Below are 14,348 nucleotides of genomic sequence, written 5' to 3' on the forward strand. Positions count from 1 at the left end.
TCCCTCGCACAAGTGCAGGTTCCTTAAAATTCATCCTTTGTTGCACCACATACCGATTGAAGTTGTTAAAGTTTCTTGGTGGTAAACTTGGATGACTCATTTTCGATACTGCCATCTTCTTCTCGCAATCTTCCATCAACTGACTCTTGTAGCTCTACGAAATTTCACATTTTTAGTGGAACCAGCGACTGCATCAACTCGTCACGAAATACTCCTTCAAACTTCAAACACTTTCATTCTTCAAAATCATCTGAATTTCTCTTACAGATCTTAGAAAATCGGCATAGATCTTCAAACCTGCAAGTGTATTCTGCCACTGACATATTCCCCTGCCTCAACTGCATCAATTCCATCTCCTTGACATCACGAACTGATCTTGAAAAATACTTCTTGTAGAATTTTTTCTTAAAAGTATCCCAAGGAGTCTCTCCAACATTCTGCCGTAGCAACCGCTGTATTCCATGCCACCAATGCTCGGCTTTTCCTTCTAGCATATATGTCGCAAACTCCACATGTTGTCCTTCTGGCACATGTTGCGCTCGCAAGGACTTCTAGATACCACGGAATCAATTGTCAACTTCAGTCTTAACAAGTGTTCCCTTAAACTTAGGTGGATTTACCTTCAGAAAACTTCCAGCGTCATAGATTTTTTGTGATCCCCGGAATCCTCATTACCGTTGCTATCTTCATTGCGCTCACCATTATGTTCACCATTCATCTCCCCTAAACGATCAATTGCTTGGGTAGTAGCAGTCGCCGTTTCACACACAGCATCAGCCACGGTGTTTACGACAGCTATAACAGCATTCGCGCCGCTCCTTGAAATATCTCCTGAATTCTCACCTTGCCTACCACATCCTCATTCACATACAGCCATTAAGATCCTGCTCACACCCAACATTCCATAATAAGGTGATTAGTCTTAACATTTTAGGTAAAGTGTGAATAGTCTTTGAAATAAATATATGGCAACAGTTATGCAATCCATATTACAAAGATATCCTAAATACATGAGACACAACTCAGAGTATGCGATGAAGTATAATTCAATCCATTTTCCAGCTCTAACAAGAAGAACTGCTCTGATACCAAATTGTAACGACCTGCTTTCTAGCACGTTATGATCATACTGAAAACCAAGCACAACTAACTTGTTTTTCTAAAACTTAACTAATAATTATTATTAAGCCTGTAATCAAATTAGCACACGATTGACATATATTTATTTTTAAAATGAATCGAATGATTGCAAAAAATTAAACAAACACAAATAAACAACACATAGAAAAACTGTAATAATATATAATATATACATATTTTTTCTGTACAATATACACAAAAACAGCTTAAACAAAAAATAATTAAATTTTACAATTATTATTAATATTTTTTAATTTTGTTTTTATATTTAAGTATTTTATATTTATTATGTTGTTTTATACTATATGTATTTATTGAAAAATAATATTAATAAATATCATATAATCATAAAAAAACTAATTATATTATATTTAATAAAAATATTTAATATTTTTTATTATACATATTTATATTAATAATTATGAATAATAAAAATATAATTAATTTAAATATAAATAAATATAAAATTATTGTACAATTGGATTATATAATTAATAATTAGTATATAAAATAAAGAGTTTTCTTTAGTGAAAAAAATATTTTTTAGACCTTAAAAGACCAAATAGTAAAAAAATTAAATAAATAGACCAATTCACAAAATCACCACATACTAAAGCCATACTTTCACATTTTCGGAGACCATCTCTCTTATACAACCTCCGCCCATAGGTCTTTTTACTGCTATTGTTGTTGTTGTTAGATATCACCCTCATTATTATTTTTGTTATTATTATTACCCTTATTATTATTATTATTATCATCGTCGTTAATATTATTATTATTATTATTATTATACGAACAAAAATAATTTAATTTTTTAAATCAATCTCCTTTGGTTTTAACTTTTCAAAAATTTATGCATATGAGAAGGTAGAAAATGAAGTTGTAGAAGACATGAGTAATGTTATTGGATAGTGGGTAGTAATTAAGTGTGAACATTTTGTTAGGACGAGTTGCGGGTGTAACTCATGTAACAAAGTCTCAAAAAAATCTGTTGCGATGGGTAACCAGAAATTATTGGGCTGGATTTGTTAGGTTAGCCCAATCGTCTGAGGAGGAAAACCTTCGAATGGGTTCGCACCTTTGGGGCCTCCGTCCGACTTGTGAGCGTGAGCGAAATGGAGGTGGTACCTGCAAAGACACTCCGATGCCTAAGTCAGCAAGGGTGTGAACAGGTCTAGAGAGTATTGGGACTTAGAGATATCTGAGGGGTGTCAGTGTATTTATAGTGGTGAACCAATAACCACCGTTGAAGTAGTTCCACCTTTTAAGGTGGATAACCGTTCCTTTATCTTAGAGAAGTTGAGATATGGCTCTTGGAAGTGGGTTGAGAGATTTTAGGGGCAGTTATTTTAGTATTATCTACCAGCTAATCCTCGTTTCCGACTTCCTTAAAGCAAGTCATGGCAAGAACCGACTTTTCAGGGGAAGGTCGGTGTAATGTGAGGCTCAACCTTGTGGGTTGGGCCTTTCGTTTGGACCTGGACCCTAGCGTTGGGCCAGGGTATGAACAGTGCCCCTACTCGAGCCCAATTTCTTTTAAGAGTTGGGGTCGAGTATTTTAACTCAGGATCGTAGCCGACCTGATAAGGAACCAACGTGATTTTTCAGAACCGACGTGTTTTAAATATTCTCAACAGTCGCGTCTAATCAAACGTCACGTCCGTTAGAGATTTCTGTATTCATATACGGGGATCAGCTACATTGGGAACGATGCCTTTCTTTAAATGACTGCCTCCGTTTTTATCATTATGCCCCTAACATTTTTATAAATACTTTTCCTTTCTTTCCTTGCTTCGTTTCTGAAAACTTTCACACTTCCTCTACTCTGTTCAAAAGAAGCTCTTGTTCGAAGGAATTCCTCTTTCTCTGTCCCTGCCCTTTTTCAAGCAAAGGTTAGTTTTTCTCTACTTGGTTTTTTCGAAGTACTTTTGTTTGCATGTTTTTATTTTAGAGAGGAGGGTTGGCTCGTAGGCTCATAGTGACTCTGTCTTGTTTGATTCTAGACCCCTTAGAGACCTTGTTTTTTATCCTTTTTCTTTTTTCTTTGTAGGTTTCGCTATCCCTTTCTAGGAAAAATGTCTTCTGTAGAAACCCTTGCTCAATGGGTGGATGTCACGGTTCTGGGGGAAGAACCTTTTGTTGATACTGACTTCATCACCAACCTTCGCACTCGTCATAGGCTTTGTACTTCTGATGAAGATGAGCCAAAGTATGAACTGATTGTCCCGGATCCAGAAGACCGGGTTTGTTTTGGGAGGGCTTCTGAGGCAGCCCCTCACTTTTTCTATATGTATGAGAGCATGATTACCCGCTTAGGTATTTTTCTTCTTTTTTCCGACTTTGAGATAGCTGTTATATGCCACTGTCGTGTTGCTCCTACCCAACTTCACCCTAATTCTTGGGATTTTCTGAAAATTTATCAATTTATCAGCCATGCTTTAGAATTTTCGACTTCTTTGAAGATTTTTTTTTATCTCTTTCACATGACTAAGCCCTTCAGTGGGCAAACTAACAAACAACAGTAGGTGTTTTTTCGGGCCATACAAGGCCGAAGAGTTTTTACCCTTTTTTATGAATCCTTCTATGACTTCAAAATTTTTTTTTCAAAGTTCAAGCTGTAGAGGGTCACCACCCTTTTTTCCTGGATGAAACTTCTTCTCCTCGTTTCCCCATGTACTGGATAGAGGCCTCTCCTTGTGAAAAATATGGTTTGGACGACTTGGATGAGGTGGAGGCGGCCATTGTGGGATTTTTTTGAGAAGTATGGGGGAGAGCGCCCTATTTGGATACAAAAAAGTTTTTCCAGGGGTCTCCGACCTTTGTCCAAGCTCAACTAGGTAGCTTTTTGTTTGTTTATCATATTTTTCGACTTGATGGTTGCACGACTTATTTTTTCCGACTTGTTTTACTGACTTTAGCTTCCTAATTGCTTTTACATAAATGGCAAAGAAGAATTCCAGGGAGTCTTACTAGAGAGTTCAGGAGGCCAAAATGAGGTCCCGCACCAGAGTTGACGGTGCCAGGGCAGCTGGTCCTTCTCTTCCTTCTCCTCTCCCTCCTTCTCACAATTTAGGGACCCCCACTCGTCCTATTGTTATTTCTTCTTAAGCCTCTTCTCTGCCGTTCCCTCCTCCCCGATCTTCCCCTGAGCCGAAAAAGAATAGGCACAAGACTTTAGAGTCTAGCTCTTCTTTTGAAGGTGAGGCCAAGGTGGATGCACCTCAGTTTGTTTGGAAGCATATCTATCCTCATACTCGTATAAGTATGGATGATGCTTCTGTTCGAAACCACCTTACTATTCTGGCTCAGAAGAGTATCAGGGCGGCAGGGGTGTGCACAAAGTTCCTTGATATTTTTTAGAAGACTCCTCTTAACTCTTTGGGTTCATCCTCGAGGGTTGAGGAGCTGGAGGGGAGGCTTCTCTTATATCAAGAGCAGGAGAAGGTGCTGAGGGAGGAGGTCGCCAATTTGAAGAAGGAGAGGAATGGCCTTCAGGAGAGGGAGAGAAAGTTGCAGGCCCAATGTTCCATGGCGGAGGCCCTGAGGGAGAAGGCGCAGGAGAGTTATTCGAGCCTGTTCAAGGATCTTGTAGAGGTGAAGAAGGATTTACTGAGAGCTCGGGAGGCCTATACAGAGTTGGAGGACTCCATTGCTGACGGGGCTGAAGAAGCATGGAGGATCTTTAAAGAACAGGTCGGAGTTCTTGCTCCCGACCTGGATCTCTCTCCTTTGGATCCGGATAAAATTGTGGTCGATAGAGCTATCATTTCTCCTCTGTCCAACATGTCACTGAGTCTGATCTAAATACTCGGGGGCAGAGGATAGTGGAGTCCCCTCCCCGACCAAATGATGCCCCGAGTTTTTCGAAGGCTCCTGAAACTTCCACTCCATCTCCTATGGACATTTCTCTTCCTGGCCCTGATAGCGCTCCGACTACTCTCCCCGACTCTGGTGGTGACGTCCTTCCTAACTGAGAAGAAAAAATTATTTGTGGCTATATGGGGGCCTGGCCTGTGGGTCTCCCCTTTTTTAAACTATTTATTTTTATTCTATGGTGGTATTCTGCTGACATTTTTTTGGCCTTTTATGGCCGTAAACAAAATATTTAAAAATACCCTTTTTTGGACAAGGGTTTAGGTTATCTTTGTTGGTTGTGCGCATGCCTTTTAGGTTTCGAAAAACCTTTTTAATCCTTGTTTTGAAAAACCTTTTCTTGGCTGGCTGTCCCTTCTTCTAAGTTTTTCTCAAATTTTTCTTGAAGGCTTGGGACAGTCTTTTCCTTAGTGCTTTCGATAGATTTTCTTATCTCTTTTTGGTATTCCTTATACTCATTTTTTTTATTTATTGAGTTCTTATAACTTAGGTTATTTTTGCGATACATTTCTTTGTTTCTTGGTTTTTTCCAACTTGTTAGTCAGATAATTTCTGAGTTTATCACAATCAACTTTTATAACCTCTTTACACCGACTTGTACCTCGTCGTTTTATCCTAACGACCTTCTAGGTCGGTTCATGGGATTTTCATGCTTTGTCGAGCTTAAGTCGGCGCGTTTCGTAGAAAAAAAGAAAGCAAGAAGGAATTTATAAGAGATATTGTAAAAGATTTTTATTTATTTGTGAAGGTACTTTACTACTACTAAGGGTTTTTGGCTATCTATGACCCCTTAGTCTCTACTGTGATGCCTCGTTAAAAACCCCTCCTTCAGAAAAAAAAAACCCTTTTCTTTTGGGAACAAACCATGAAGTTGGAAAAAGAGTACATCAAGGAGTAGAGTTCGCTTTTAACTGTAGTACTTTTTTCATATTACAAGCATGACACGACCTAGGTAGCTCGGTGCCGTTTAAGTTGGTCACTTTGTAATAACCTTTTTCTAAGACCTCACTAATCTTGTATGGTCCCTTCGAATTAGCAACGAGCTTTCCTTTCCCAGACTTGTTGACTCCTATGTCGTTTTTGATCAAAACCAAATCGTCTGGGGCGAAGCTTCTTCGAATGACCTTTTTGTTATATCTGTTCGTCATCCTTTGTTTCAATGCTGCTTCTCTAATGTGGGCTTGTTTTTAGACTTTGGGGAGTAGCTCAAGTTCTTCTTTGTGTCCTTGTATATTTCCAACCTCGTCGTAGAAGCTCACCCTTGGGCTTTGCTCGTTGATTTCGACTGGTATCATGACTTCTATGCCATAAGCAAGTCAGAATGGTGTTTCTCCTGTGGCAGACTGAGGTGTGGTCCGATAAGCCCAAAGTACTTGTGGGAGCTCCTCAGCCCAAGCTCCTTTTGCATTCTGTAACCTTTTCTTCAACCCTGCCAGTATGACCTTGAGGGGCTGTCTCGACTTGTCCATTTGCTTGTGGATGTTCCACCGATGTAAACTGATGTTTGATTTTCATGCTGGCCACCAAGTTTTTGAAGGTTGAGTCAGTGAACTGAGTGCCATTATCGGTAGTGATGGAGTGAGGTACTCCATATCTAGTGATAATGTTCTTGTAGAAGAACTTTCGAGTTCTCTGAGCGGTAATGGTAGCCAATAGTTCTGCTTCTATCCACTTTGTGAAATAATCCACTCCCACTATTAGATACTTTATTTGCCCCGGTGCTTGGGAGAATGGTCCTAGCAAGTCTAACCCCCATTTTGCGAAAGGCCATGGGAAAGTTATACTAATGAGCTCCTCGGGAGGAGCTACATGGAAGTTTGCATGCATTTGGCATGGTTGGAACTTTTTCACAAATTCTGTGGAATCCTTTTGTAAGGTCGGCCAGTAGAACCCAGCTCGGATTACCTTTTTGGCTAACGACCTTGCCCCAAGATGGTTCCTGCAGATTCCATTGTGCACCTCTTCTAGCACCTCGGTTGTCTTTGAGGTCGAGACGCACTTTAGTAGTGGTGTTGATATTCCCCTTTTATAGAGGATATTTTTCACCAGTGTGTAGCTTTGTGCTTTCCTCCGGATCTTTTTTGCCTATTTTTCTTCTTTGGGAAGGATGTCAAATTTTAGGTATTCGACTAAGGGCTTCATCCACCCGAGACCTAACCCGGCGACTTCAAAGGCATCTTGAACAACCTCCGTTTTGACCACGGAGGGTTTGGGGAGAGTTTCTTGGATTAGGCTTCTGTTGTTCCTTCCTGATTTGGTACTTGCGAGCTTGGAGAGGACGTCTGCCCTGCTGTTGAGGTCCCGAATTATATGCTTCACCTCGGTCTCCTCAAAGTGCCTAAGATGCTCCAAGGTTTCGTCCAAGTACCTTTTCATGTTAGGATCTTTGGCCTGATACTCTCCGTTTATTTGGGAAGTCACCACCTGAGAATCACTGAATACCATTACTTTGGTTGCACCAACTTCTTCTGCCAGCTTTAACCCTGCAATCAAGGCTTCATATTCTGCCTGATTGTTGAAAGCTGAGAACTCGAACTTGAGGGAGACTTTTATTTGCGTTCCCCCTTCGCTGACCATTATTATGCCTGCGCCGCTTTCAACCTTGTTGGAGGACCCATCTACATATAATTCTCATGCAGCGAATTTTTCCTCTTGATCTCCGGCGTATTCTGCTAGAAAGTCGGTGAGGCATTGGGCTTTTATTGCCGTCCGAACTTTGAATTTCAGGTCGAATTCGGAGAGTTCTATTGCCCATTGAACCATTCTTCCCGCAATGTCCGTCTTCTGGAGGATCTGCTTCATAGGCTGGTTTGTTCAGACTTTTATCGTGTGCGCTTGGAAATATGGCCGTAATCGGCGTGAAGATACTACTAAGGAGTATACAAACTTTTCAAGTTTTTGATACTTTAGTTCAGGGCCTTGTAAAACTTTGCTGGTGAAGTACATAGGATGTTGCCCAACATCATCTTCCCGTATTAGAGCTGATGCTACAGCTCTGTCTGCTACTGACAGGTACAGGATGAGCTCTTCCCCGACTATGGGTCGGGTCAGAATTGGAGGCTGGCTCAAAAACCTTTTGAACTCCTGGATGCTTCTTCGCATTCCGGAGTCCATTCGAACTGGCATCCTTTTCTTAGTAGAGAGAATAGTGGAAGGGATCTTAGTGCCGATCCCGCCAGGAATCTGGAAAGGGCGGCGAGTCGGCCGTTCAATTGTTGGACCTCCCTTAGATAAGTTGGGCTTTTCATTTCTAGAATAGCTTTGCACTTGTCGGAGTTTGCTTCGATCCCCCTTTGTGCTAGCATGAACCCTAGAAACTTTCCCGCTTCCACCGCGAAGGTCCATTTTGTGGGATTTAGTTTCATCCCATGTGACCTTACGGTGTTAAAAACTTGCGAGAGATCTGTCAAGAGATCGGTCTCCTCCTTGGTTTCCACCATCATGTCATCTACGTAGACCTCCATTAAATTCCCGAGGTAGGAGCGAACACTTTATTCATCAACCTTTGATATGTGGCCCCAGCATTTTTTAATCCAAAAGACATTACCACATAGCAGTAGTTTGCTCTAGGTGTGATGAATGAAGTTTTTTTCTCATCCGGCTTATACATCAAAATTTGGTTGTATCCCTAGTAAGCGTCCATGAACGACAAGTACTGATACCCTGAGCTCGCATCTACTAGGGTGTCAATACTGGAAAATGGATATGGGTCTTTAGAGCATGCCTTGTTCAGGTCGGTGTAGTCGACGCACATCCTCCACTTGCCGTTTTGCTTTTTGACTAGAACTACATTTGCTAGCCATGCCGGATACTTGACCTCTCAGATGAAACTGGCCTCCAATAGGGCTTGTACTTGCTCCTCCTCCACCACCTGAGCTCGTTATGTTCCGAGCTTGCGCCTGCGCTGCTGTACAGGTCGTGATCCGGGGTGTACTGAAAGCTTGTGGGACATGAGCTGAGGGTCTATTCCTGGCATGTCGGAAGCTTTCCAAGCGAAGAGGTCGGAATTATCTTGTAGGAGCTTTATCAGCCTCTGTTTCAAATCTCCGTCTAGACTGGCTCCTATGTTGGTAGTTTTTCCTTCTTCTTTTTCGATTTGAACCTCTTCAGTTCTTCCCCCCGACTGTGGCCGCAGCTCTTCTTTAGCTTTTATTTCCCTGAACTCTATGGTGTGAACTTCCTTGCTCTTTCCTCGGAGGTTCAAGCTTTTATTGTAGCATTTTCTTGCCAATTTCTGGTCTTTCCGTACCGTCGCTATTCCCTTAGGTATTGGGAATTTCATGCAAAGGTGAGGGATTGACACCACCTCTCCGAGCCGATTTAGCGTAGTCCTGCCGATCAAGGCGTTGTACGCTGATCCGACATCGATGACGATAAAGTCGATGCTCAGAGTTTTGGAATTTTCCCCCTTTCCGAAGGTCGTGTGGAGGGGGATGTATCCCAGTGGCTTTATTGGCATGTCTCCTAGTCCATACAGGGTGTCCGGGTAAGCTTTTAGCTCCCTTTCATCCAACCCTAACTTGTCGAATGCGGGCTTAAAGAGGATGTCAGCCGAACTCCCTTGGTCCACCAAGGTTCTGTGGAGGTTGGCATTCGCCAAGATCATGGTTATCACTACCGGGTCGTCATGCCCGGGCATGATCCCTTGCCCATCCTCTTTGGTGAACGAGATGGTTGGGAGATCAGGAGTCTCGTTCCCGACTTGATAAACTCGCTTTAGGTGTCTTTTGCGAGATGACTTAATGAGTCTCCCTCCCGCAAATCCTCCAGAGATCATATGTATGTGTCTCTCAGGGGTTTGTGGTGGTGGGTCTCTTTTGTCCTCATCATCTCGCTTTTTTTTTCATAATTGTCCGACCTTTCCATGAGATATCTATCGAGTCGGTCTTCTCTGGCCAACCTTTCTATCACATTTTTAAGGTAGTAGCAATCATTTGTTGAGTGGCCATACATCTTATGGTACTCACAGTAGTCGCCGCAGCTTCCTCCCTTTTTGTTTCTGATAGGTCTAGGGGGCGGCAATCTTTCAGTATTACAGATTTCTCTGTATACGTCTATTATGGAAACTTTTAGAGGAGTATAGGAGTTATATCTCCTCAGCCTGTCGGGATCGACCTCCTCTTTTTTCTTAGGCTCCCTTTCTTTCTCTTTTGCTGAGTGAGGGGGCCCCTGTCGCCAGCTTGGCTTTCGTAATCTGGCATTCTCCTCCATGTTGATGTACTTTTCTGCTCTCTCTTGTACATCGCTCAAAGAGGTGGAGTGCCTTTTTGATATGGACTGAGAGAAGGGACCTTCTCTAAATCCATTTACTAACCCCATGATAACTGCCTCTGTGGGCAGGTCCTGAATCTCCAAGCACGCTTTGTTGAACCTTTTCATGTAGTCTCGTAGAAGTTCTCCGACCTCCTGTTTGACTCTCAGGAGGCTCGGTGCGTGCTTTACTTTATCCTTCTGGATGGAGAACCTCATTAAGAACTTTCTCGAGAGGTCATCAAAGCTGGTAACCGACCTTGGAGGGAGGATATCGAACCACTTCATCGCCGTTTTTGACAGGGTGGTCGGAAAAACTTTGCAGCGAGTTGCGTTAGAAGCATCAGCCTAATACATCCGACTTTTGAAATTGCTTAAATGATGCTTCGGGTCTGTGGTTCCGTCATAGAGGTTCATATCAAGGCTTTTGAAGTTTCTTGAAACTTTTGTCCTCATTATGTCCTCACTGAACGGATCCTCTCCTCCCAGGGGCGACTCTTCTCGGTCGCCACGGGAGTTCCGACTTTTAAGGGAAGATTCTAGCTTCAAGAGTTTTTCTTCTAACTCTTTTCATCGCTCTATCTCTTCCCTGAGATTTCGCTCTGCCTCTCATTGTCGTTCTAATTCCTATTCCAACTGTTCCAAACGATCTTGGTGACCATGGACCAACCCCATTAGCTCAGCTGCATGGAGTGGCCCTTCCTTTCCTGATTCTCGTCCTTCCGAGGAGTTTACCTTTGGGTTTTTAAACCCAGAGGTACCTTCTCTATGCTGGTCGTTGGCTCCCTGGTGAAGGGTCAGGTCCGCGTCGTTGTTTCCTGTATCTAGATTTTCTTGTTCGGAATCAAACGATGTACGACCATCCTCTGGTGAGTTGTGCGCCATTACTGGTTGATCTCTCGGGTCCCCGGCAACGGCGCCCTAGAGATTAATGGGCTAGATTCGTTAGGTTGGCCCAATCGTCTGAGGAGGGAAACCTTCGAATGGGTTCGCACCTTTGGGGCCTCCGTCCGACTTGTGAGCGTGAGCGAAATGGAGTGGTACCTGCAAAGACACTCCGATGCCTAAGTTAGCAAGGGTGTGAGCAGATCTAGAGAGTATTGAAACTTAGAGATACCAGAGGAGTATCAGTGTATTTATAGTAGTGAACCAATAACCACTGTTGAAGTAGTTCCACCTTTTAAGGTGGATGACTGTCCCTTTATCTTAGAAAAGTTGAGATATGACTCCTGAAAGTGGGTTGAGAGATTTTAGAGGCAGTTATTTTAGTATTATCTACTAGCTAATCCTCGTTTCCGACTTCCTTAAAGCAAATCGTGGCGAGAACCGACTTCTCAAGAGAAGGTCAGTGTAATGTGAGACTTAACCTTGTGGGTTGGGCCTTTCGTTTGGACCTAGACCCTAGCGTTGAACCAGGGTATAAACAAAATCATTCATCAATTTGTCCGAAAAAAAATCATTACAAAATTGATCCAACTAGAATATATTAGGACCGGTCTTTAAATACATTTAATTTTTCATGATCCTTTAAGGACCAGATTAGTTTTTCCCCACTAAAACGTTCCATGAAATAATAAGAAATAACATGATTTAGTGACAAGGAGAGTATGCAATACAAGAATTTTTTTTAGATTCAAATCACGTCTTCATTAATTTTAAAATTTTTTTGAACAATTCGGTTAGACAACTTTTCATCAATTTTGATTGATTTTTACTAGTTTGACCAGTTATTACCAATTGTTGACCTTAAACAATTTTTTAATTAGACCAGACTTATTAAAAACGCGGTTCATTAATTTTTCAGTTTTTTTAAACTATGCCCGTGGCATTTTCTCTGGCGCTCTCCGCCTCCTCCCATCTCTACCCTCCTCTTTATCCAGCAACAGTGACAGTAGCACCCACCGCCATGCCCTTTCCTTTCCTTTATTCTCTTCTCTGTTCTGATTTTGAGTTATGTTTGATACCGTTGTTAATATTAATATTCTAATTTTGATATTTGTTTCTAGTATTATTATTGCTGGTGGTAATGACTTCAAAGGGGAAAGATAGCAAAAGGGTTGTGATACAGGGATGAGAGATGAAGTGGAGTTGGTAGCTGAAAGATAGTGATCCCGACAGCAGGAACTGAACGAGGATAAACTTAAAAATTTTTGGGAAAAAAATTAATGATTTAGCCTACTTCGAAGTAAGATTTTATTCGATGTAGAATTTTATCTTGGTCAGACCATCACCGCTAGAACTGCTACCAAAGTTACGAGTTTTTTTGTGTGTGTCGCGAATTCAATATATCTTACCATTGGATTATTGTTCAGCGGTTATTAAACTTGGTATTTATCTTACTAAATTGACGTTACACCAATATCAGTTTGCAAGTGCACTTTGCATCTCTAGAATCTCAATTACGAATTTACGAACATCGCCTGTTCAATTTTACTATTTAACTTGATGCTCTCAGCCACCGAAACGCATAAAATAATTAGTCCAGTAGCAGGGAAAGAAGACCAGGGAATTTACGTGGTTCGGTCAAATGACCTACATCCACGGGAACAATAATAAAAGCATTCCACTATAAGAAATCAAGAATCCACAGTACAATCTTTGCAATAGACGGTGAAAACAGAAAAGATTAAACGGCTAAACCATTTTTCTTGGTTGTAGGCAAATCTTCCTCCATGATGCCACTCCGAGACGTGAAACACATCATATACACACGAACACAACATATATCCACTTTACTTGAAAACATTGGAATCAGAAGCAATGTAAAGCAATAACTCGGACGCATTTTATTAGGTAAGAAGAACATAATCCAAATAGCAACTCGGGTCAAAACAGCAGATTTCAAGTTCAGCGTGCAAGAATATATACCATTTGAATAGATCAGCATGTATATACACGAGGACGACAAAATATTGGGGCTATGCGAACACATACACCAAAGCAGCTAAGCAACAGAACTGAACTATCAATAATCTTCGATAACGTCGCATCAGTTATTGCAAAATCCACCTTCAAAAGGTCACCAGGCATTCCAGAAAGCAACGAATTAAAACTAAAGTTAATTGATTATCCTCCCAAAATGAGGATAACAATAGTTGAACAACAACGCATAAAAGTACATTGCAGCATTTATTTTAGCACTGATCAGGGAGCCTCCGAAATACCTTCCTAGTACCCATTCAGTCGAACAATGCATATCAGCTAGCGCACACCCCGTAAAAGAAACCATCAGGAACTTATAAAAATGCCCTAGATCACATAACAAACTGCATGAAGACACTACCACCCATCCAGATCTAGAAATCCAAATCCCAAAAAATCATTGGAATAGAAGATATACATAAAATTTACTGCAAAGCTGCGAGAGAGAACTGCACAAGAATGTTACTTCAAAGGCATAGAAGTTGACCTGTAACAACCACCCATTAGCACCAACCATTCTGTAGTGTGTCAGAAGTTTAAGAATAAACACACACAAGCGCTACTTACAAGGGCCAGTAAAACAAATTTCATAAACAAATCCACGAAAAATATGAAACAGCTTTCCAAGACAAAAGTGAAAAACACAGGTGAGCGGAAAATGCAGATCTTAAAAACATCATTCCGCTTTTACTACTACTACTAGAGAAGATGAGGGATGCACTTGAACCATGGCATACTACAGCAACCACTACATTTGCAGATGGAAAGTATCTTCACCACCAGCCTACAGATATCAAATAACAATATAGATGCGAGACGAGAGACATGAATCAAAGAATTAAAACCAATTATCCTGCGTCCAGAAAAAAAAAAAAAAAAAAAAAAAAAAAAAAAAAAAAACCATAACTGCTGTAGAATCACCAATCACCCCAACCCTTCCTTGAATACCCTTTTCTCCGCATACCAGAGTACTCGCTCGAACAGCACAGAAGTTGGTCCACAATTCTCCCAAACGAGAAAAATACAATAGGCATATCAGAAAAATTCAGATTTCAGAAACAGCCACCAACTCCTGAATGCCATTGTGATCTTCGTTCCCCCAAGATAGAAATCAGCCAAAAAGGGGATCCGCGAACTGCACAAAAGCAAGTTCGCAAAAT

At 41.3% G+C, this 14,348-nt stretch overlaps 1 long non-coding RNA gene across 1 annotated transcript; it reads right to left on the reverse strand.

The window, feature by feature from the left end:
• Positions 1-13,295: 13,295 nt before the first annotated feature.
• LOC140175875 (uncharacterized) lies at positions 13,296-13,739 on the reverse strand. Its single transcript, XR_011866809.1, has 2 exons — positions 13,607-13,739; positions 13,296-13,515 (listed from the first exon to the last, which is right to left on the reverse strand). It is a non-coding gene; the product is annotated as an uncharacterized lncRNA (long non-coding RNA).
• Positions 13,740-14,348: the final 609 nt, after the last annotated feature.

Source organism: Arachis hypogaea, chromosome 10 (assembly GCF_003086295.3).
Source record: "Arachis hypogaea cultivar Tifrunner chromosome 10, arahy.Tifrunner.gnm2.J5K5, whole genome shotgun sequence".
Lineage (NCBI taxonomy): Eukaryota > Viridiplantae > Streptophyta > Magnoliopsida > Fabales > Fabaceae > Arachis > Arachis hypogaea.